Below are 25,424 nucleotides of genomic sequence, written 5' to 3' on the forward strand. Positions count from 1 at the left end.
GTGGAATCTATAAAGGTGGTAGGGACTTGTGTCAGGAATCAGGGTCAAAGACCAAATATTAGCAGGAAATTGGGACAGATATATATATATTATATATTAAATATATATATTATATATATTTAATATATATATTAAATATATATATTATATTTATATATATAGAGAGAGATAATTTCATAAAGCTCTTCTGAATTAATAAATTGCCAAGTGTTTTAAAATGTGAGCTGTTTATGTGGAGTATAGCATTTAAGAGTATGGTTTCAGGAGTCTTGCAGTCCCTGGTCCCAGTGTCAGCTCTCCTGTGGATTAGCTCTGAGACATTGGACGGGTCCTACACCTCTTCTCAGTGTCAGTTTTCTTGCCTGTAAATGAGAAAAAAAATTGGCTATAGTGTTGCAAGAATTCAGAGGAACATATAGCACTTAGCATATACCTATCTGGCCTATAGTATGCAATGGAAAAAAATCTGACAACTTCTGTTGCTGTTTTTGTTGTTTTAATGAATAGTCTCAACAGAAAAGCAAAACATGGCATCCTGATGGCTGCCTTCCACTGTTCACAAAAAGCAGTATTAATAATATGCATCAACTGTCAGTGCAGGGGAGCTCAAATATGAGTATGTATTAAAAATGCAAAATTTCCCAGAAATCATGATTCATTTGTCTGGAGGAACCTAAGAATTTTCACTTTTAACACATACTACAGGTGATTCTGGTATTTAAGAAATAATGTCTTGGAGTTAATGCCAAACTTCACTTCCTGCATCCTTCCTAATAAGGCTTTCAAAGCAGACTCCTTACCATCAAAATGTATTTTAGAAAAAGGACTTGGCAGTGAGGTTTGAGTGTGAATGGCATCCTCACTATTAACTCCAGTAACTTCATCTAGAATTTGTTTCTGCAGTCTGTACACATTTTTAGCTTGTGGCTATCATGACTGAAGTACAAAACCAACCAACTTAAGAGCTTCTTGAATTCCTCTGAAGACAAGGCCTCCTGTTCATTAGAAGGTAAAAAGTGATGGCTCTTTGACTAAAGGGGACTGGGAGAGAGGCCAAGAGGGACATATATTTGTGTGGAGTTTGGTTTAAAGAAAAAGAAAAAGAGACCAAAAATAATGAGTTTCAGCCACATGTGTTCCTCACCCATACAGCTTAGAGCCATGCTCTGTTTTTTGGTAACAAGAATGCCTGTGACAGGAAAGAACTGCATAGAGTAATCTACTTGGCATGAACACAGTAAGGCTTTACCATGGTTTACGCAGTCAAGGTGACAATTTTACCTTGCATACACCATAACAAGGGGTAGTAGTGGACCCTCAATTTCTTTCAGTTTTTCTCTTTCCCACACCATAATGGATTAAAGATGAGCATTGTGTAAGTGTTTACATAGGATTAAAATCTCTTAGTGGCATCTAGTGTTCAGATAAAGTTTTTTTCTTTTATTTTTTTTTTCCCACAGCTAACATTCGTCACTTAATAATCTTTTCTGGTACATTATTTTCGAGTTTCCATCAGTGACTTATGTGTTCATGAACCTCCACTAAGCACACTCACTAACCAGGAGTCAGCATGGGACGACACCCATGGAATAAAGGTTGGCACTGAGCCTCAGCCATGCTGAGGCTGTTCACTGCTGCCACAGCACTGCTCTCTCTGCTGTGAGGCATTCCCAAGTCCGTGGCTTTGCCTCCTGAAATTAAGGCGGCAGGCTAGCACAGAGCTGGGTTCACTGATGGACAGAACTGAGTTAGCATCCTAAATCTGCCTCTTGCTGGCTACATGACCAAGAGCAAAACATGGATTTCTCCAAGTCTCAGGTTACTCACCATACAGTGTAATAATAGTACCTGATTCATAGGGTTATGGTAAGGAATAAATGAGATAATGGCAGATACCTTTTTTAATATTACTAGTAATGTCTGTTAGTGTCTGTTAGAAGTCCTAATAGCTCTAAGCACCTAGAAGTGTTTATTTAACATGTGTCTTCCTGAGCTCGGTCCAGACAACAGGATCAGGACCTCTGTGAGTGATTTCTATGCATACTATCAGAGCAGGAGGTCATGATTTCTACACACACTATAGGTTCAGGCCAACTCTGTTTAAATATTTTGTTTCACTGATGTATCCCCTCTGCTTAGAACAGTGCTTGGCATATAGTAAGCACTCAGCAAATAATGGATAAATAATAAGCAATGAATTAATGAATGAACATTTGTCTAGTATTTCTTTTTCCTTCTTGTTCGTGATTGCCCCATTACAATTTCCTGGATCATGAGAATTTGCCATCCTCTGTGTGTGTGTGTGTGTGTGTGTGTGTATGTGTGTGTTGTACATATTACATACGTCTTAAAACCAGCAGAGGTGAATTCTTCTGTGTTCTTCCAACTCTTTCACTGCAGTCATATTTATGTCATTTACAATCACCCAGAGCCCTGGCTGTTAGTACTCTTATCATCCCATTTCACATAAAAAGACCCCAAGGCTTAGAAATGAATTTTCCTGTCTGGACTTACACATCATTGAAGTTCACAACCAGGATTCTAACCCAGGCAGCCTCTCTTCAGGATCTGTGTCCTTAGCCATTGTGCAAATCACGATCAGTATTGTCTCCCTCACGAGGGCAGCCATAGACTAAGGATTGCTTTTTGTTACCTAAATAAGAACAAAAACATTCTAAGTACAGATTCACCTACTGTCAAGTCGTTTGATCCTTGAGCATTTCATGAGGAAGTACTATTTATCTCGCCATTCACAGATCTATTTAAGTTTAACAGGTATTAATTGAGCCCAGATAGAAGTGTACAAGATATACAGGGTTTCTGCCGTCACAGAAACTTTAAGATTATGTAAAATCCCATTACTCATAGCACTTTTACCCCCTGGTTTTAGCATCTATTGGCAGTTCTTCCCTGAATTGATTTTCTCATGGTAGTTGTCACACTGTGATTTTCTAATTCTGTCATTCCTTCTAAATACATTTATTAGTTGGCATCCTACTCAAAGGGAGAACTTTCTCTTCATCCCCTTTATTCAATTTATATAATGTAGGACCATTTATTTAATAGATTACAATGCATTGCTATCATTATTTTATCGTTCTGGTTGTTGTTGCTCAAATTGTCCCAGATTTGGATCTGTCTTCTGTGTCCTTTGGCACATCTCCATCATCTTTGGACATGTCCCTACTTTCTGACACAACAAAATGCTGCAGCTCATTTTGTTCTTCTCCTATTGCAGTCCTGGTATCAGCCATTTCACCAAGGATCCTTGGCTCCTTTATGGGATAATGGTTTCTAGAAACGAAGGTATGGATGCTAAGCAGGCTTATTGCTTTTGGAATAGTGCTGTCCCCAGGTCCTCCAAGTGGACGCTAACATTTATACCTATATGTGTTTCTGTATCTAACTATATGTATTGAAAACAGAAATTCATACCACTATGTCTCATTTCAATCCAACGAAAGAAGAGTTTTTTCTAGTTTTTTCCATTTTCATAACTGTATCTCCCTTCCCTAACAGTGAGAAAACCATCTCCTGTTATCATTCAAAATATGTGTGCATTTGCTCCATCCCCTGTATACAGTCAGTCTCCTCACAACACTAGGCTACCACACAGCTAGGACATCCTCTTCACACAGCTCTCAAACAAGATGGTTGCTGCTCCAACCTGATAGTGGCCTCACCTGGGCCCAGACCTGGCCGCTTTCCAAGAAGGGAAAAAGGAAGAGGGGATAAGGGAAACCTGAAACAGTATTATTGTTTATAAAAACAAAATGCTAGAGGAGGGACCTTCAAGATGGCAGAGGAGTAAGACGTGGAGATCACCTTCCTCCCCACAAATACATCAAAAAAACATCTAAATGTGGAACAACTCCTACAGAACACCTACTGGATGCTGGCAGAAGACCTCAGACTTCCCAAAAGGCAATAAACTCCCCACGTACCTGGGTAGGGTAAAAGAAAAAAGAAAAAACAGAGACAAAAGAAGGGACGGGACCTGCACCTCTGGGAGGGAGTTGTGAAGGAGGAAAAGTTTCCACACGCTAGGAAGCCCCTTCACTGGCAAAAATGGTAGGTGGGCAGGGGGAAGGCTTCGGAGCCACAGAGGAGAGAGCAGCAACAGGGGTGCAGAGGCCAAAGCAGAGAGATTCCCGCACAGAGGATCAGTGCTGACCAGCACTCACCAGCCTGAGAGGTTTGTCTGCTCACCTGCTGGGGCAGGTGGGGGCTGGGAGCTGAGGCTTGGGCTTCGGAGGTCGATCACAGGGAGAGGACTGGGGTTGGCTGTGTGAACACAGCCTGAAGTGGGCTGGTGCACCACAGCTAGCCGGGAGGGAGTCCATGAAAAAGTCTGGACCTGCCAGAGAGGCAAGAGACCATTGTTTCAGGGTGCGCGAGGAGAGGGGATTCAGAGCACCGCCTAAACGAGCTCCAGAGAAGGGTGCGAGCCGCGGCTATCAGCGTGGACAGCAGAGACGGGCATGAAATGATAAGGCTGCTGCTGCCGCCACCAAGAAGCCTGTGTGCGAGCACAGGTCACTCTCCACACCGCCCCTCCCGGGATCCTGTGCAGCCCGCCACGGCCAGGCTCCCGTGATCCAGGGACAACTTCCCTGGGAGAACACACAGCGCGCCTCAGGCTGATGCAACGTCACGCTGGCCTCTGCCGCCGCAGGCTCGCCCCGCATTCTGTACCCATCCCTCCCCCCGGCCTGAGTGAGCCAGAGCCCCTGAATCAGCTGCTCCTTTAACCCCCTCCTGTCTGAGCAAAGAACAGATGCCCTCAGGTGACCTACATGCAGAGGCAGGTCCAAATCCAAAGCTGAACCCCAGGAGCTGCGTGAACAAAGAAGAGAAAGGGAAATCTCTCCCAGCAGCCTCAGGAGCAGCAGATTAAATCTTCACTATCAACTTGATGTACCCTGCATCTGTGGAATAGCTGAATAGACAACGAATCATCCCAAAATTGAGGCAGTGGACTTTGGGAGCAACTGAAGACTTGGGGTTTGCTTTCTGCATCTAATTTGTTTCTGGTTTTATGTTTATTTTAGTATTTAGAGCTTATTATCATTGGTAGATTTGTTTATTGATTTGGTTGCTCTCTTTTTTTTTCTTTATATATATATATATTTTTTTTCCTTTTTCTCTTTTTGTGAGTGTGTATGTGTATGATTCTTTGTGTGATTTTGTCTGTATAGCTTTGCTTTTACCATTTGTCCTAGGGTTCTCTCTGTCTTTTTTTTTTTTTTTTTAGTATAGCTTTTAGGGCTTGTTATCATTCCTGGATTTGTTTTTTTTTTTTTTTTTTGGTTGCTCTCTTCTTTCTTATTTTTAATTACTTTTTAATTTTTTAATTTTTAATAATTTTTAAATTGTCTTACTTTAATAACTTTTATTTTATTTTATTATTTTTTCTTTCTTTCTTTCTTTTTTTTCCCTCCCTTTTCTTCTGAGCCGAGTGGCTGACAGGGTCTTGGTGCTCCAGCTGGGTGTCAGGTCTGAACCTCTGAAGTGGGAGAGCCGAGTTCAGGACATTGGTCCACCAGAGACCTCCTGGGCCCACATAATATCAAACAACAAAAGCTCTCCCAGAGATCTCCATCTCCATGCTAAGACCCAGCTCCACCCAACAACCAGCAAGCTACAGTGCTGGCACCCTATGCCAAGCAACTAGCAAGACAGGAACACAGCCCCACCCATTAGCAGAGAGACTGCCTAAAATCATAATGACTTCACAGACATCCCAAAACAAACCAACGGACACGGTCCTCCCCTCCAGAAAGACAAGATCCTCCAGAAAGACAAGATCCAGGCTCATCCACCAGAACACAGGCACAGTCCCCTCCACCAGGAAGCCTACACAACCCACTGAACCAGCCTTACCCACTGGGGGCAGACACCAAAAACAACGGGAACTAAGAACCTGCAGCCTGCGAAAAGGAGACCCCAAACACAGTAAGTTAAGCAAAATGAGAAGACAGACAAATATACAGCAGATGAAGGAGCAAGGTAAAAACCCACTAGACCAAACAAATGAAGAGGAAATAGGCAGCCTACCTGAAAAATAATTCAGAATAATGATAGAAAAGATGATCCAAAATCTTGGAAATAGAATGGAGAAAATACAAGAAACGTTTAACAAGGACCTAGAAGTACTTTAACAATGATGAACAACACAATAAATGAAATGAAAACTTCTATAGAAGGAATCAATAGCAGAATAACTGAGACAGAAGGATAAGTGACCTGGAAGATAAAACAGTGGAAATAACTACCACAGAGCAGAATAGAGAGAAAAGAATGAAAAGAATTGAGGACGGTCTGAGAGACCTCTGGGACAACATTAAACGCACCAACATTCGAATTATAGGGGTCCCAGAAGAAGAAGAGAAAAAAAAAAGGGACTGAGAACATATTTGAAGAGATTATAGTTGAAAACTTCCCTAACATGGGAAAGGAAATAGTCAATCAAGTCCAGGAAGCAGAGAGAGTCCCATTCAGGGTAAATCCAAGGAGAAACATGCCAAGACACATATTAATCAAACTATCAAAAATTAAATACAAAGGAAAAATATTACAAGCAGCAAGGGAAAAACAACAAATACCATACAAGGGAATCCCCATAAGGTGAAAAGCTGATCTTTCAGCAGAAACTCTGCAAGCTAGAAGGGAGTGGCAGGACATATTTAAAGTCATAAAAGGGAAAAACCTACAACCAAGATTTCTCTACCCAGCAAGGATCTCATACAGATTCAATGAGAAACTAAAACCTTTACAGACAAGCAAAAGCTAAGAGAATTCAGCACCACAAACCACTGCCACAACAAATCCTAAAGGAACTTCTCTAGGCAGGAAACACAAGAGAAGGAAAAGACCTACAATAACAAACCCAAAACAATTAAGAATATGGTAAAAGGAGCATACATATCGATAACTACCTTAAATGTAAATGGATTACATGCTCCAACCAAAAGACATAGACTGGCTAAATGGACACAAAAACAAGACCTGTATATATGCTGTCTAAAAGAGACCCACTTCAGACCTAGGGACACATACAGCCTGAAAATGAGGGGATGGAAAACGATATTCCATGCAAATGGAAATCAAAAGAAAGCTGGAGTAGCAATTCTCATATCAGACAAAACAGCCTTTAAAATAAAGACTATTACAAGAGACAAAGGAGGATACTACATAATGATCAAGGGATCAATCCAAGAAGGAAATATAACAATTATAAATATTTATGCACCCAACATAGGAGCACCTCAGTACATAAGGCAAATGCTCACAGCCATAAAAGGGGAAATCGACAGTAACACAATCATAGTAGGGGACATTAACACCCCACTTTCACCAATGGACAGATCATCCAAAGTGAAAATAAATAAGGAAACACAAGCTTTTTTTTTTTTTGAATTTTTGAATTTTATTTTTTTATACAGCAGGTTCTTATTAGTTATCCATTTTATACATATTAGTGTATACATGTCAATCCAATCTCCCAATTCATCACACCACCTCCCCCACCCCCCGCCACTTTCCCCCCTTGGTGTCCATACGTTTGTTCTCTACCGCTGTGTCTCAATTTCTGCCCTGCAAACCGGTTCGTCTTTACTATTTTTCTAGGTTCCACATATATGCGTTAATATACGATATTTGTTTTTCTCTTTCTGAATTACTTCACTCTGTATGACACTCTCTAGATGCATCGACGTCTCTACAAATGACCCAGTTTCGTTCCTTTTTATGGCTGAGTAATATTCCATTCTATGTATGTACCACATAGAATGTTCTTTATCCATTTGTCTGTCGAAGGACATTTAGGTTGCTTCCATGTCCTGGCTATTGTAAATAGTGCTGCAATGAACATTAGGGTGAATGTGTCTTTTTGAATTATGGTTTTCTCTGGGTATGTGCCCAGTAGTGGGATTGCTGGGTCATATGGTAATTCTATTTTTAGTGTTTTAAGGAACCTCCATACTGCTCTCCATAGTGGCTGTATCAATTTACATTCCCACCAACAGTGCAAGAGGGTTCCCTTTTCTCCACACCCTCTCCAGCATTTGTTGTTTGTAGATTTTCTGATGCTACCCATTCTAACTGGTGTGAGGTGATACCTCATTGTAGTTCTGATTTGCATTTCTCTAATAATTAGTGATGTTGAACAGCTTTTCATGTGTTTCTTGGCCATCTGTATGTCTTCTTTGGAGAAATGTCTATTTAGGTCTTCTGCCCATTTTTGGATTGGGTTGTTTGTTTTTTTAATATTGAGCTGCGTGAGCTGTTTATATACTTTGGAGATTAATCCTTTGTCCGTTGATTCGTTTGCAAATATTTTCTCCCATTCTGAGGGTTGCCTTTTCGTCTTGCTTGTAGTTTCCTTTGCTTTGCAAAAGCTTTTAACTTACATTAGGTCCCATCTGTTTATTTTTGTTTTTACTTCCATTACTCTAGGAGGTGGATCAAAAAAGATTTTGCTGTGATTTATGTCAAAGAGTGTTCTTCCTATGTTTTCCTCTAAGAGTTTTATAGTGTCCGGGCTTACATTTAGGTCTCTAATCCATTTTGAGTTTATTTTTGTGTGTGGTGTTAGGGAGTGTTCTAATTTCATTCTTTTACATGTAGCTGTCCAGTTTTCCCAGCACCACTTATCAAAGAAACGTTCTTTTCTCCATTGTATATCATTGCTTCCTTTGTCATAGATTAGTTGACCAAAGGTGTGTGGGTTTATCTCTGGGCTTTCTATCCTGTTCCATTGACGTATATTTCTCTTTTTGTGCCAGTGCCATACTTCCTTGATTACTGTAGCTTTGTAGTATAGTCTGAAGTCAGGGAGTCTGATTCCTCCAGCTCCATTTTTTCCCCTCAAGACTGCTTTGGCTCTTTGGGGTCTTTTGTGTCTCCATACAAATTTTAAGATTTTTTGTTCTAGTTCTGTAAAAAATGCCATTGGTAATTTGATAGGGATTGCATTGAATCTGTAGATTACTTTGGGTAGTATAGTCATTTTCACAATATTGATTCTTCCAATCCAAGAACATGGTATATCTCTCCATCTGTTTGTATCATCTTTAATTTCTTTCAACAGTGTCTTATAGTTTGCTGCATACAGATCTTTTGTCTCCCTAGGTAGGTTTATTCCTAGGTATTTTATTCTTTTTGTTGCAGTGGTAAATGGGAATGTTTCCTTAATTTCTCTTTCAGATTTTTTATCATTAGTGTATAGGAATGCAAGAGATTTCTTTGCATTAATATTGTACCCTGCAACTTTACCAAATTCATTGATTAGCTCTAATGGTTTTCTGTTGGTATCTTTAGGATTCTCTATATATAGTATCATGTCATCTGCAAACAGTGACTGTTTTACTTCTTGTTTTCCAATTTGGATTCCTTTTATTTCTTTTTCTTCTCTGATTGCCATGGCTAGGACTTCCAAAACTGTGTTGAACAATAGTGGTGAGAGTGGACATCCTTGTCTTGTTCCTGATGTTAGAGGAAATGCTTTCAGTTTTTCACCATTGAGAATGATGTTTGCTGTGGGCTTGTCGTATATGGCCTTTATTATGTTGAGGTAGGTTCCCTCTATGCCCACTTTCTGGAGAGTTTTTATCATAAATCGGTTTTGAATTTTGTCAAAAGCTTTTTCTGCATCTTTTGATATGATCATATGGTTTTTATCCTTCAATTTGTTAATATGGTGTATCACATGGATTGATTTGCTTATACTGAAGAATCCTTGCATCCCTGGGATAAATCCCACTTGATTATGGTGTATGATCCTTTTAATGTGTTGTTGGATTCTGTTTGCTAGTATTATGTTGAGGATTTTTGCATCTAAATTCATGAGTGATATTGGTATGTAATTTTCTTTTTGTAGTATCTTTGTCTGGTTTTGGTATCAGGGTGATGGTGGCCTCATAAAATGAGTTTGGGAGTGTTCCTTCCTCTGCAAATTTTTGGAAGAATTTGAGAAGGATGGGTGTTAGCTCTGCTCTAAATATTTGATAGAATTCACCTAAGAAGTCATCTGGTCCTGGGCTTTTGTTTTTTGGAAGATTTTTAATCACAGTTTCAATTTCATTACTTGTGTTTGGTCTGTTCATATTTTCTATTTCTTCCTGTTTCAGTCTTGGAAGGTTATACCTTTCTAAGAATTTGTCTGTTTCTTCCAGGTGTCCATTTTATTGGCATAGAGTTGCTTGTAGTAGTCTCTTAGGATGCTTTGCATTTCTGTGGTGTCTGTTGTAACTTCTCCTTTTTCAGTTCTAATTTTATTGATTTGAGTCCTCTCCCTCTTTTTCTTGATGAGTCTGGCTAATGGTTTATCAATATTGTTTATCTTCTCTAACAACCAGCTTTTAGTTTTATTGATCTTTGCTATTGCTTTCTTTGTTTCTATTTCATTTGCTTCTGCTCTGATCTTTATGATTTCTTTCCTTCTGCTAACTTTGGGTTTTGTTTGTTCTTCTTTCTCTAGTTCCTTTAGGTGTAACGTTAGATTGTTTACTTGAGTTGTTTCTTGTTTCTTGAGGTAGGCTTGTATAGCTATAAACTTCCCTCTTAGCACTGCTTTTGCTGCATCCCGTAGGTTTTGGATTGTCGTGTTTTCATTGTCATTTGTCTCTAGGTATTTTTTGATTTCCTCTTTGATTTCTTCAGTGATCTCTTGGTTATTTAGTAATGTATTGTTTACCCTCCATGTGTTTGTGTTTTTTACATTTTTTTCCCCTGTAATTGATTTCTGATCTCATAGCGTTGTGGTCAGAAAAGATGCTTGATATGATTTTAATTTTCTTTAATTTACCAAGGCTTGTTTTGTGACCCAAGATGTGATCTATCCTGGAGAATGTTCCGGGCGCACTTGAGAAGAAAGTGTAATCTGCTGGTTTTGGATGAAATGTCCTATAAATATCAATTAAATCTATCTGGTCTATTGTGTCGTTTAAAGCTTCTGTTTCCGTATTTATTTTCATTTTGGATGATCTGTCCATTGGTGTAAGTGAGGTGTTAAAGTCCCCCACTATTACTGTGTTACCATCGATTTCCTCTTTTATAGCTGTTAGCCATTGCCTTATGTATTGAGGTGCTCCTATATTGGGTGCATATAAATTTATAAATGTTATATCTTCTTCTTGGATTGATCCCTTGATCATTATGTAGTGTCCTTCCTTGTCTCTTGTAAGTTTCTTTATTTTAAAGTCTATTTTTTCTGATACGGGTATTGCTACTCCAGCTTTCTTTTGATTTCCATTTGCATGGAATATCTTTTTCCATCCCCTCACTTTCAATCTGTATGTGTCCCTAGGTCTGCAGTGGGTCTCTTGTAGACAGCATATAGATGGGTCTTGTTTTTTTATCCATTCAGCAAGCCTGTGTCTGTTGGTTGGAGCATTTAATCCATTCACGTTTAAGGTAATTATCGATATGTATGTTACTATGACCATTTTCTCAATTGTTTTGGGTTTGTTTTTGTAGTTCCTTTTCTTCTCTCGTGTTTCCCACTTAGAGAAGTTCCTTTAGCATTTGTTGTAGAGCTGGTTTGGTGGTACTGAATAATCTTAACTTTTGCTTGCCTGTAAAGTTTTTGATTTCTCCATCGAATCTGAATGAGATCCTTGCAGGGTAGAGTAATCTTGGTTGTAGGTTCTTCCGTTTCATCACTTTATCTATATCATGCCACTCCCTTTTGGGTTGTAGAGTTTCTGCTGAGAAATCAGCTGTTAACCTTATGGGAGTTCCCTTGCATGTTATTTGTCATTTTTCCCTTTCTGCTTTCAAAAATTTTTCCATGTCTTTAATTTTTGCCAGTTTGATTACTATGTGTCTCAGCATGTTTCTCCTTGCGTTTATCCTGTATGGGACTCCCTGCACTTCCTGGACTTGGGTGGCTATTTCCTTTCCCATGTTAGGGAAGTTTTTGACTATAATCTCTTCAAATATTTTCTCAGGTCCTTTCTCTCTCTCTTCTCCTTCTGGGACCCCTATAATGCGAATGTTGTTGAGTTTAATGTTGTCCCAGAGGTCTCTTAGGCTGTCTTTATTTCTTTTCATTCTTTTTTCTTTATTCTGTTCCGCAGCAGTGAATTCCACCATTCTGTCTTCCAGGTCACTTATCCATTCTTCTGCCTCAGTTATTCTGCTACTGATTCCTTCTAGTGTAGTTTTCATTTCAGTTATTGTATTGTTCATCTCTGTTTGCTTGTTCTTTAATTCTTCTAGGTCTTTGTTAAACATTTCTTGCATCTTCTCGATCTTTGCCTCCATTCTTTTTCAAGGTCCTGGATCATCTTCACTATCATTATTCTGAATTCTTTTTCTGCATGGTTGCTATCTCTACTTCATTTAGTTGTTTTTCTGAGGTTTTATGTTTTTCCTTCATCTGGTATATAGCCCTCTGCCTTTTCATCTTGTCTATCTTTCTGTGAATGTGGTTTTTCTTCCACAGGCTGAGGATTGTAGTTCTTCTTGCTTCTGCTGTCTGCCCTCTGGTGGATGAGGGTATCTAAGAGGCTTGTGCAGCTTCCTGATGGGAGGGACTGGTGGTGGGTAGAGCTGGCTGTTGCTCTGGTGGGCAGAGCTCAGTAAAACTTTAATCTGCTTGTCTGCTGATGGGTGGGGCTGGGTTCCCTCCCTATTGGTTGTTTGGCCTGAGGTGACCCAACAGTGGAGCCTACCCGGGCTCTTGGCTGGAGCTAATGGTGGACTCTGTGAGGGTTCACGCCAAGGAGTACTTCCCAGAACTTCTGCTGCCAGTGTCTTTGTCCTCATGGTGAGACACAGCCACTCCCCAACTCTGCAGGAGACCCTCCAACACTAGCAGGTATGTCTGGTTCAGTCTCCTACAGGGTCACTGCTCCTTCCCCTGGGTCCCGATGCACACACTACTTTGTGTGTGCCCTCCAAGAGTGGAGTCTCTGTTTCCCCCAGTCCTGTTGAAATCCTGCAATCAAATCCCGCTAGCCTTCAAAGTCTGATTTTCTAAGAATTCCTCCTCCCATTGCCGGACCCCCAGGTTGGGAAGCCTGTCATGGGGCTCAGAACCTTCACTCCAGTGGGTGCACTTCTGTGGTATGACTGTTCTCCAGTTTGAGAGTCAGCCACCAAGCAGTTATGGGATTTGATTTTATTGTGATTGCACCCCTCCACCATCTCATTGTGGTTTCTCCTTTGTTTTGGATGTGGGGTACCTTTTTTGGTGAGTTCCAGTGTCTTCCTGTCATCGGTTGTTCAGCAGTTGGAAACAAAATCTTTAAATGACACATTAGACAAGATGGACTTAATTGATATTTATAGGACATTCCATCCAAAAAAAACAGAATACACTTTCTTCTCAAGTGCTCATGGAACATTCTCCAGGATAGAGCATATGTTGGGTCACAAACAAGCCTTGGTAAATTTAAGAAAATTGAAATCATATCAAGCATCTTTTCCAAGCACAAGGCTATGACACTAGATATCAATTACAGGAAAAATACTGTAAAATCTACAAACACCTGGAAGCTAAACAATATGCTACTAAATAATCAAGAGATCACTGAAGAAATCTAAGAGGAAATCAAAAACTACGCAGAAACAAATGACAATGGAAACAAGATGACCCAAAACCTATGGGATACAACAAAATGCAAAAGTTCTAAGATAGAAGTTCATAACAATACAATCCTACCCCAAGAAACAAGAAACATCTCAAATAAACAACCTAACCTTACATCTAAAGCAATTAGAGAAAGAACAAAAAAAAACCAAACTTAGGAGAAGGAAAGAAATCATAAAGATCTGATCAGAAATAAATGAAAAAGAAATTAAGGAAATGATAGCAAAGATCAATAAAACCAGAAGCTGGCTCTTTGAGAAGATAAACAAAATTGATAAAGCATTAGCCAGACTCATCAAGAAAAAAAGGGAGAGGTCTCAAATCAAGAGAATTAGAAATCAAAAGGGAGAAGTAACAACTGGCACTGCAGAAACACAAAGGATCATGAGAGATTACTATAAGCTACCATGTGCCAATAAAATGGACAACCTGGAAGAAATGGACAAATTCTTAGAAAAACACAACCTTCTGAGACTGAACCTGGAAGAAATAGAAAATATAAACAGACCAATCACAAGCACTGAAATTGAAACTGTGAATAAAAATCTTCCAACAAACGAAAGCCCAGGACCAGATGACTTCACAGGTGAATTCTATCAAACATTTAGAGAAGAGCTAACACCTATCCTTCTCAAACTCTTCCAAAATATAGCAGAGGCAGGAACACTCCCAAACTCATTCTACAAGGCCACCATCCCCCTGATACCAAAACCAGACAAAGATGTCACAAAGAAAGAAACCTACAGGCCAATATCATGGATGAACATAGATGCAAAAGTCCTCAAGAAAATACTAGCAAACAGAATCCAACAACACATTAAAAGGATCATACACCATGATCAAGTGGGGTTTATCCCAGGAATGCAAGGATTCTTCAATATATGCAAATCAATCAATGTGATAAACCATATAAACAATCTGAAGGATAAAAACCATATGATCATCTCAATAGCTGCAGAAAAAGCTTCTGACAAAATTCAACACCCATTTATGATAAAAACTCTCCAGAAAGTAGGCACAGAGGAAACTTACCTCAACATAATAAAGGCCATATATGACAAACCCACAGCCAGCATCATTCTCAATGGTGAAAAACTGAAAGCATTTCCACTAAGATCAGGAAAAAGACAAGGTTGCCCACTCTCCCCACTATATTATTCAACATAGTTTTGGAAGTTTTAGCCACAGCAATCAGAGAAAAAAAAGAAATAACAGGAATTCAAATCAGAAAAGAAGAAGTAAAGCTGTCACTGTTTGCAGATGACATGATACTATACATAGAGAATCCTAAAGATGCTACAGAAAACTACTAGACCTAATCAATGAATCTGTTGAAGTAGTAGGATATGAAATTAATGCACAGAATTCTCTTGCATTCCTATACACTAATGATAAAATATCTGAAAGAGAAATTAAGGAAATACTCCCATTTACCATTGCAACAAAAAGAATAAAATACCTAAGAATAAGCCTACCTAAGGAGACAAAAGACCCGTATGCAGAAAACTATAAGACACTGATGAAAGAAATTAAAGATGATACAAACAGATGGAGACATATACCATGTTCTTGAATGGGAAGAATCAACATTGTGAAAACGACTATACTACCCAAAGCAATCTACAGATTTAATGCAATCCCTATCAAACTACCACTGGCATTTTTCACAGAACTAGAACAAAAAATTTCACAATTTGTATGAAAACACAAAAGACCACGAATAAACAAAGCAGGTTTGCGAAAGAAACATGGAGCTGGAGGCATCAGGCTCCTGACTTCAGACTATACTACAAATCTATAGTAATCAAGTCAGTATGGTACTGGCAGAAAAACAGAAAAATAGATCAATGGAACAGGATAGAAAGCCCAGAGATAAACCCACGCACATATGGTCACCTTATCTTTGACAAAGGAGGCCAGAACATACAATGGAGAAAAGGCAGCCTCTTCAGTAAGTGATACTGGGAAAACTGGACAGCTACATGTAAAAGAATGAAATTAGAACACTCCCTAACACCATACACAAAAATAAACTCAAAATGGAATAACGACCTAAATTTAAGGCCAGACACTATAAAACTGTTAGAGGAAAACTTAAGCAGAACACTCTATGACATAAATCACAGCAAGATCCTTTGTGACCCACCTCCTAGAGAAATGGAAATAAAAACAAAAGTAAACAAATAGGAGCAAATGAAACTTAAAAGCCTTTGCACAGCAAAGGAAACCATAAGCAAGATGAAAAGATAACCCTCAGAATGGGAGAAATATTTGCAAGCGAAGCAACTGACAAAGGATTAATCTCCAAAATATACAAGCAGCTCATTGCAGCTCAATATCAAAAAAACAAACCACCCAATCCAAAAATGGGCAGAAGACCTAAATAGACATTTCTCCAAAGAAGATATACAGATTGTCAACAAATACATGAAAGGATGCTCAACATCACTAATCACTAGAGAAATGCAAATCAAAACTATGATGAGATATCACCTCACACCAGTCAGAATGGCCATCATCAAAAAATCTGCAAACAATAAATTCTGGGAGGCTGTGGAGAAAAAGGTACCTTCTTGCACTGTTGGTGGGAATGTAAATTGATACAGCCACTATGGAAAACAGTATGGAGGTTCCTTAAAAAACTAAAAACAGTACTACCATATGACCCAGCAATCCCACTACTGGGCATATACCCTGAGAAAACCATATTTCAAGGGAGTCCACAATATTCATAGCAGCACTATTTACAATAGCCAGAACATGGAAGCAACCTAAGTGTCCATCAACAGATGAATGGATAAAGAAGATGTGGCACATATATACAGTGGAATATTACTCAGCCATAAAAAGAAATGAAATTGAGTTATTTGTAGTGAGGTGGATGGACCTAGAGTCTGTCATACAGAGTGAAGTAAGTCAGAAGGAGAAAAAGAAATACCGTATGCTAACACATATATATGGAATTTAAAAAAAAAAAAAAGGTTCTGAAGAACCTAGGGGCAGGACAGGAATAAAGACACAGACATAGAGAATGGACTTGAGGACACAGGGAGGGGCAAGGGTAAGCTGGGACTAAGTGAGAGAGTGGCATGGACATATATACACTACCAAATGTAAAATAGCTAGTGGGAAGCAGCTGCATAGCACAGGGAGATCAGCTTCGTGCTTTGTGACCACCTAGAGGGGTGGGATAGGGAAGGTGGGAGGGAGGAGAAATGGGGACATATGTTTATGTCTAGCTGCTTCACTTTGTTATACAGCAGAATCTAACACACCATTTTAAAGCAATTATACTCTAATAAAGATGTTAAAATAAAAAATGCTGTTATTCAATACTTCCTGTTAGGCAGACAAGCAAAAAACCTAAGGGGCAATACTTTTATGACTGCTAATCTGGCCCACCACAGACATTTCCTAGTAAAGATTAGAAGTCAGTAATCCCCTCTTTGTCTTGTAGGCCCTGTAAGATTTATGTGGGATGACTAATGTGAAAACAATGCATATTATTGTCCCAGGAGTTCCCCAAATTCTTAAATCACAAATGGTGGGGAAGGGTAAATTGCAAATCACATTCGTTATGATCTGGTGTATCATCTGATTTGAATCTACTAATTATATTAAAATCAATATGTTGCACTAATTTTCAATAATGCCTTTAAAGGACAGAGGGAAGAGAGAATATCAGGGATTGCCTTTAGAGGTATAACTGGGCAGCTGTAATTAACTACACTCCACACAAAGGGTCCCTTCATTACATAATTATGTTTGCAATTATTCCTCCTGCTTTTTAAGTGAGACAGTACAAATGTTGGAAAACAAGGTGGTAAACATGAAAGTTAGACTTGGAAAATGTGTTTGGGATTTTCGATGTTTGGGGAGTATGTAGCTAGGTAGAGAATTTTTTAAGAAAACAAACACGAACCTTATACTCTCCTTGTCAACTAATTGGCCCAAATTAAAAGAAATTCTGCTTAAGTTGTGTGTCTGCTTACAAAACACCTTGTTTTCCCTCTTTCTTATTTTTTAAATGAGACAAGTATCTCACATTTAATGTGAACCAGACAGCTCCCAGGTGCAATTGTCTCCTGAGAGAAGAGAAATGAGATTCTTCAAGAAAATGAAAATGTTTCATGCCTCCCTTTCATCTTCTGAAAGGTTACTTTTAAAAGTTAACTCCTGAAGAGGAACAGATGTGTCCAGAAATTAAGTATTCAAAGCCAGGCCAGGAGAAATTCTCTGTGCCCCGCATAGAAATGGAAGAGGTGGCTTTAGTTCCTTCAACAATCGCCAAGAATTATTTTTAAGGGGGAAATGGGGGAGGGAGGGATAGGGTTCTTCTGCGTGGTGGTTTTGTTTTCAGTCACGGTGACCCTGACAGACTGTTAGGTGTATTAGGACAAAACACCTGCTTCCTCTTGTTGATATTCCCATCATGACACACTCTGATGAATGTATAGAACAAATGTGGCTTCTTTCTTTTTCTTTTTTTTTTTTTTTTCTTGAGCAAATGAGGTTTATTGCAAATGTATCTTCATTTTATTCGGGTGATGTTTCCTCATTTTTAGCCAATATTCCCCTGGAAATCAGACCACAATTTTCACTGGAAAATTGGGTCATTTTCAGATGAGATACCTTGAGAGCTAATTTAAAAGTAAAAGTACGCATGTATGACAAAATAATCAGAAAAATACCTGAATCAAGAATCTGAATGATTATGCATGATGATTTTCTGTCTTAACAAAAACAGCCATGTTTAATCTACTTCATGATACATGACATGTCATAGAGAAAGGGAAGCAACAATTCACCCAATGACATATTTAAGGATCTTCTTTCACCTATCCCTTTATATATAAACATTCCCAAATGTCCCCGGTTCTCCATTTCCTGGGTTCTTTCCTCCATTCTGCATCTCTTGTTCCACACTTGAGCTCATACCTATTCACTGGCTTTTACCTCCACACTGGTCATTTCTGTATTACGGTGACCTTTCACCTGAGTCCAAACATTCCCAATGGATGCCCCCCCCGCCCCTGAGAAAAATGCATTTTCTCCTGTATTCACCAAGTTTACATTCACCAAGAATGTAAACCTCCAGGTCAGGTTGGATTTTCTTTGCAAGTCCTGTCAGTTCCTACAAAATTTTCCAAAACTTCCTTCAGCTTTCTTAGATTAGTCCCACTGATATCATACTAGTTATAACCCTAATCATCTCAAAGATACTTACTGTTGTATCTCCTCTATCTTATTTCTACTTATTACCTATGTGATGTAGGGGAAGTAATTCAAACACTCTGTGCCACAGTTTTCTCATGCGTGAAAACGGACTCCATAGTAGCCCTCTGTAACATTTAGGCAGGTAAACAGCTCTAAGAAAACCATTTGCTTAAACAAACATGGTGGTTATTGTTCCCACATCTCATCTCTCAGCTGGTAAGCTCCTCACATTTGCTGCCTCAGGTTTGTTTGTTTGTTTTTCCTAAAAGATGAATGTGGTTATTTTCCTCAACTGCCAAAAGAATCCTAATTTTATCCTAAAGTAAGACTCTACTTCTTAACTTTCCCAAGAGTGTAAACTAGTGCATCTTTCCAAACATTCTACTATTTAGCTTCAGCAAACAATGAACACTTGCTAAGCATTCTCCATCCCGTTTGTACAATATATTATGCATTTCATGCCTATCTTTTCTCTGTTAAACTCTATTTGTGCATAATGTACCCTTCAACCTCCAGCTCAAAAGAGAACACCTCTCTAAGAACTTTTACTACCCCTGAGCATAGTTGATCACTCACTTTTCTGAATTTCCATAATGCATCAATTATATCTTTATTTAAATCTTTCTAATATTAAAACTGAACAGATCTGAATCTTATATAAAAGTAAAACATATGGTATGAACATACTATAACACATACTATCTCCTACTTGGCTCAGAGATTCTTCAGGGAAGAAATACTGTCTAATTCATCTAGCTGCTATCCATAAGATTTCATACATAGAGGCATTCAGTAAATACTTGTTGAATCATAAGTGCTTTAGATTCTACCAAGGTAATATGTATCATTAAATATGGCATTATAATCTTGTGTGAAATTTTGAAATGAAGATACTTTCAAGTTATATAGTTTCTTAAACTTAGATAAACCCAGTCAACTGACTTAATAGCAAATACGGGCTCTGTGTGTGTGTGTGTTTGTGTGTGTGTGTTGTGTGTTTATGCATGCAGTGTTGTTTTTCACCTGAATCTTTGTTCCTGTTATTAGTCAATAAAAGATTTCCATACAAATGCACTCTAGCAGAGGACTTTGTTTAACCCAGAGACAGCCAGTTTGGTTTGCTTGAAGACTGCACAGTGTTTTCATGATTATCATTATTATATTAGTAACAACTAATTTTACTGAATGTTTTAAACATGCCAGCCATGCACTATGTTCTTTTCATGTATTATGTCATTAAAATATGAACCATAGTCCAACAACCAAGTAAATAAAGGCTATCTAAATCCGTACCCCAGTCTCTCTGAAAGAAATGCCAAAGGGAAAACATATCTACAAGAGAAAGCAAAATTTCTTAAAAATCTTATTTCCCCACAATATCACTCTCAGTATCTCACATAGTCTCTAGAGATGCTCTCCAAACACTTTTCTCACCCAGTGCAAGCTCTAAAATCCATCTCTTCAAGTCAGCCTAGATAAGCCCCCTCATCAATCCTATCTCTGCTTTCTACCTGTGTGAACTTGGGCAAGTTATTTAAATTGACTGTCACACAATTTTCTCAGCTGTGTAGTGAGGATGGCTACCAATAGTATTTAACAATGAACTCAGCTGCAAGAAAAGGTAATCCATTGCTTATACAAGTCTGCTTATCTTTTTCTCATACAAGAAGTGTGGTAATAGATGGTGGTTGGCCTTGGTTTGGGAACTCAACAATGTCAGGGTCTATGCTTTGTAATTTTCTGGGCCATTCTCTCATCTTCACGGGATTGTTATTGCATCTTCAGCCATCATGTCTGTATTTAAGGCAAGGGAAGGAAAGAAGAAGGAAGGAGTTGCACTGGTATCTAATGTAAAAGCTCTGCCCAAAGTCCCCAGCTGATGTTCATTTACACCTCATTGTCCAGAACTGCTGCAAGGGAAGTTTGTACAGTGAGTAATTTTCACTGGAATATTGCCCCCCAAACAGAACTGAAGCACTCTTAATGAGAAAGAAGGGGGGAATAGAATATTGGGTATAACTAATATTGCCTCGTACCCTACCTTTAGGCTTGTCATGAAAGTAAATGAACTGATACCTGTACAGTATTTACAAGCGTGCCAGGTAAATGGTAGTTGCTCAAAAAGTGTCAGCTCCTTTTAATAATATCCACTTTCTTGCTCCTCCTTTCTCTTAACCCTCAATTTTCTGCCACAAGTTACCTTCTACTGTTGCAAATGTGATCTCACCGCTGGTCTGTTTCCCTTGTTCAGCCCTCGTTCCTTCCCAGTGTGCACAGTAAGGCCTAGAATAGACAGGATACGATACAGAGAATCCTGCAAATAATCTTTACCAGGAAGAGCAATGGAGTTTTTGAAAACTCTTGTTATTTTTTTGTTGTTGTTCCTGTCACACACTCAAACAAAAAAAAAATGTGGCCTAGGAACCGTCCGTTTAAAATGCTCGTTTAGGGGGAGGAGAGAAGATGGCGGAAGAGTAAGACGCGGAGATCACCTTCCTTCCCACAGATACAGTAGAAATACATCTACACGTGGAACTGCTCCTACAGAACACCCACTGAACGCTGGCAGAAAACGTCAGACCTCCCAAAAGGCAAGAAACTCCCCCCGTACTTGGGTAGGGCAAAAGAAAAAAGAAATAACAGAGACAAAAGAATAGGGACGGCACCTGCACCAGTGGGAGGGAGCTGTGAAGGAGGAAAGATTTCCACGCACTAGGAGCCCCTTCGCGGGCAGAGACTGCGGGTGGCAGAGGCGGGAAGCCTCGGAGCAACGGAGGAGAGCGCAGCCACAGGGGTGTGGAGGGCAAAGCGGAGAGATTCCCGCACTTCCCGCACGGAGGCTCGGCGCTGACCAGCACTCACCAGCCCGAGAGGCTTGTCTGCTCAGCCGCCGGGGCGGGCGGGGCTGGGAGCTGAGGCTCGGGCTTCGGTCGCAGGGAGAGGACTGGGGTTGGCAGCGTGAACACAGCCTGAAGGGGTTAGTGCACCACAGCTAGCCGGGAGGGAGTCCGGGGAAAAGTCTGCAGCTGCCGAAGAGGCAAGAGACTTTTTCTTCCCTGTTTCCTGGTGCGCGAGGAGAGGGGATTCAGAGCGCCGCCTAAACGAACTCCAGAGACGGGCGCGAGCCGCAGCTAACAGCGCGGATCCCATAGCAACAGGGGCGCAGAGGGAAAAACGGAGAGACTCCCGCACAGAGGCTCGGCGCCGAGCAGCGCTCACCAGCCCGAGAGGCTTGTCTGCTCCCCCGCCGGGGCGGGCGGGGCTGGGAGCGGAGGCTCGGGCTTCGGTCGGATCGCAGGGAGAGGACTGGGGCTGGCGGCGTGAACACAGCCTGAAGGGGTTAGCGCACCACAGCTGGCTGGGAGGGAGACCGGGAAAAAGTCTGCAGCTGCCGAAGAGGCCAGAGACTTTTTCTTGCCTCTTTGTTTCCCGGCGCGCAAGGAGAGGGGATTCAGAGCGCCGCCTAAACGAACTCCAGAAACTGGCACGAGCCGCGGCTATCAGCGCGGACCCCAGAGACGGGCGTGAGACGCTGGGGCTGCTGCTGCCGCCTCCAAGAAGCCTGTGTGCGAGCACAGGTCACTCTCCACACCGCCCCTCCCGGGAGCCCGTGCAGCCCGCCACTGCCAGGGTCCCGTGATCCAGGGACAACATCCCCCGGGAGAACGCACTGTGCGCCTCAGGCTGCTGCAACGTCACGCCGGCCTCTGACGCCGCAGGCTCGCCCCGCCTCCTCTGTACCCCTCCCTCCCCGCGGCCTGGGTGAGCCAGAGTCCCCGAAGCAGCTGCTCCTTTAACCCCGTCCTGTCTGGGCGGGGAACAGACGCCCTCAGGCGACCTACACGCAGAGGCGGGTCCAAATCCAAAGCTGATCCCCAGGAGCTGTGCGAACAGAGAAGAGGAGGGGAAATCTGTCCCAGTAGCCTCAGAAGAAGCGGATTAAAACTCCACAAACAACTTGATGTGCCTGCATCTGTTGAATACCTGAATAGACAACGAATCATCCCAAATTCAGGAGGTGGACTTTGGGAGCAGGATATATTAATTTTTCCCCTTTTCCTTTTTTTTTTGTGAGTGTATATGTATATGCTTCTGGGGGAGATTTTGTCTGTATAGCTTTGCTTTACAATAGCTTTATTTTACTTCACTATATTATAGCTTCTTTCTTTCTTTTCTTTCTTTCTTTCTTTCTTTCTTTCCTTCCTTCCTTCCTTCCTTCCTCCTTCCTTCCTTCCTTCCTTCCTTCCTTCCTTTCTTTCTTTCTATTTTTTCTCCCTTTTACTCTGAGCCGTGTGGACGAAAGGCTCTTGGTGCTTCAGCCAGGCATCAGGGCCGTACTTCGGAGGTGGGAGAGCCAACTTCAGGACACTGGTCCACAAGAGACCTCCCAGCTCCACGTAATACCAAACGGCAAAAATCTCTCAGAGATCTCCATCTCAACATCAAGACCCAGCATCACTCAATGACCAGCAAGCTACAGTGCTGAACACCCTATGCCAAACAACTAGCAAGACAGGAACACAGCCTCATCCATTAGCAGAGAGGCTGCCTAAAATCATAATAAGGCCACAGACACCCCAAAATACACCACCAGACGTGGACGTGCCCACCAGAAAGACAAGATCCAGCCTCATCCACCAGAACTCAGGCACTTGTCCCCTCCACCAGGAAGCCTACACAACCCACTGAACCAACCTTAGCCACTGGGGACAGATACCAAAAACAACGGGAACTACAAACCTGCAACCTGTGATAAGGAGACCCCAAACCCAGTAAGATAAGCAAAATGAGACGACAGAAAAACACACAGCAGATGAAGGAGCAGGGTCAAAACACACTAGACTTAACAAATGAAGAGGAAATAGGTAGTCTACCTGAAAAAGAATTCAGAATAATGATAGTAAGGATGATCCAAAATCTTGGAAATAGAATAGACAAAATGCAAGAAGCATTTAACAAGGACGTAGAAGAACTAAAGAGGAATCAAGCAATGATGAAAAACACAATAAATGAAATTAAAAATACTCTAGATGGGATCAATAGCAGAATAACTGAGGCAGAAGAAAGGATAAGTGACCTGGAAGATAAAATGGTGGAAATAACTACTGCAGAGCAGGATAAAGAAAAAAGAATGAAAAGAACTGAGGACAGTCTCAGAGACCTCTGGGACAGCATTAAACGCACCAACATTCGAATTATAGGGGTCCCAGAAGAAGAAGAGAAAAAGAAAGGGACTGAGAAAATATTTGAAGAGATTATAGTTGAAAACTTCCCTAACATGGGAAAGGAAATAGTTAATCAAGTCCAGGAAGCACAGAGAGTCCCATACAGGATAAACCCAAGGAGAAACACGCCAAGACACATATTAATCAAACTGTCAAAAATTAAATATAAGGAAAACATATTAAAGGCAGCAAGGGAAAAAAAACAACACACAAGGGAATCCCCATAAGGTTAACATCTGATCTTTCAGCAGAAACTCTGCAAGCCAGAAGGGAGTGGCAGGATATACTTAAAGTGATGAAGGAGAAGAACCTACAACCAAGATTACTCTACCCAGCAAGGATCTCATTCAAATGTGATGGAGAAATTAAAACCTTTACAGACAAGCAAAAGCTGAGAGAGTTCAGCACTACCAAACCAGCTTTACAACAAATGCTAAAGGAACTTCTCTAGGCAAGAAACACAAGAGAAGGAAAACACCTACAATAACAAACCCAAAACATTTAAGAAAATGGGAATAGGAACATACATATCAATAATTACCTTGAATGTAAATGGATTAAATGCTCCCACCAAAAGACACAGGCTGGCGGAATGGATACAAAAACAAGACCCATATATATGCTGTCTACAAGAGACCCACTTCAGACCTAGAGACACATACAGACTGAAAGTGAGGGGATGGAAAAAGATATTCCATGCAAATGGAAATCAAAAGAAAGCTGGAGTAGCAATTCTCATATCAGACAAAATAGACTTTAAAATAAAGACTATCACAAGAGACAAAGAAGGACACTATATAATGATCAAGGGATCGATCCAAGAGGAAGGTATAACAATTGTAAATATTTATGCACCCAACATAGGAGCACCTCAATACATAAGGCAAGTACTAACAGCCATAAAAGGGGAAATCGACAGCAACACAATCATAGTAGGGGACTTTAACACCCCACTTTCACCAATGGACAGATCATCCAAAATGAAAATAAATAAGGAAACACAAGCTTTAAATGATACATTAAACAAGATGGACTTAATTGATATTTATAGGACATTCCACCCAAAAACAACAGAATACACATTTTTCTCAAGTGCTCATGGAACATTCTCCAGGATAGATCATATCTTGGGTCACAAATCAAACCTTGGTAAATTTAAGAAAATTGAAATCGTATCAAGTATCTTTTCCGACCACAACGCTATGAGACTAGATATCAATTACAGGAAAAGATCTGTAAAAAATACAAACACATGGAGGCTACACAATACATTACTTAATAATGAAGTGATTACTGAAGAAATCAAAGGGGAAATCAAAAAATACCTAGAAATAAATGACAATGGAGATACGACGACCCAAAACCTATGGGACGCAGCAAAAGCA

Source organism: Balaenoptera ricei, chromosome 11 (genome assembly GCF_028023285.1).
Source record: "Balaenoptera ricei isolate mBalRic1 chromosome 11, mBalRic1.hap2, whole genome shotgun sequence".
In the NCBI taxonomy this organism is placed as follows: domain Eukaryota; kingdom Metazoa; phylum Chordata; class Mammalia; order Artiodactyla; family Balaenopteridae; genus Balaenoptera; species Balaenoptera ricei.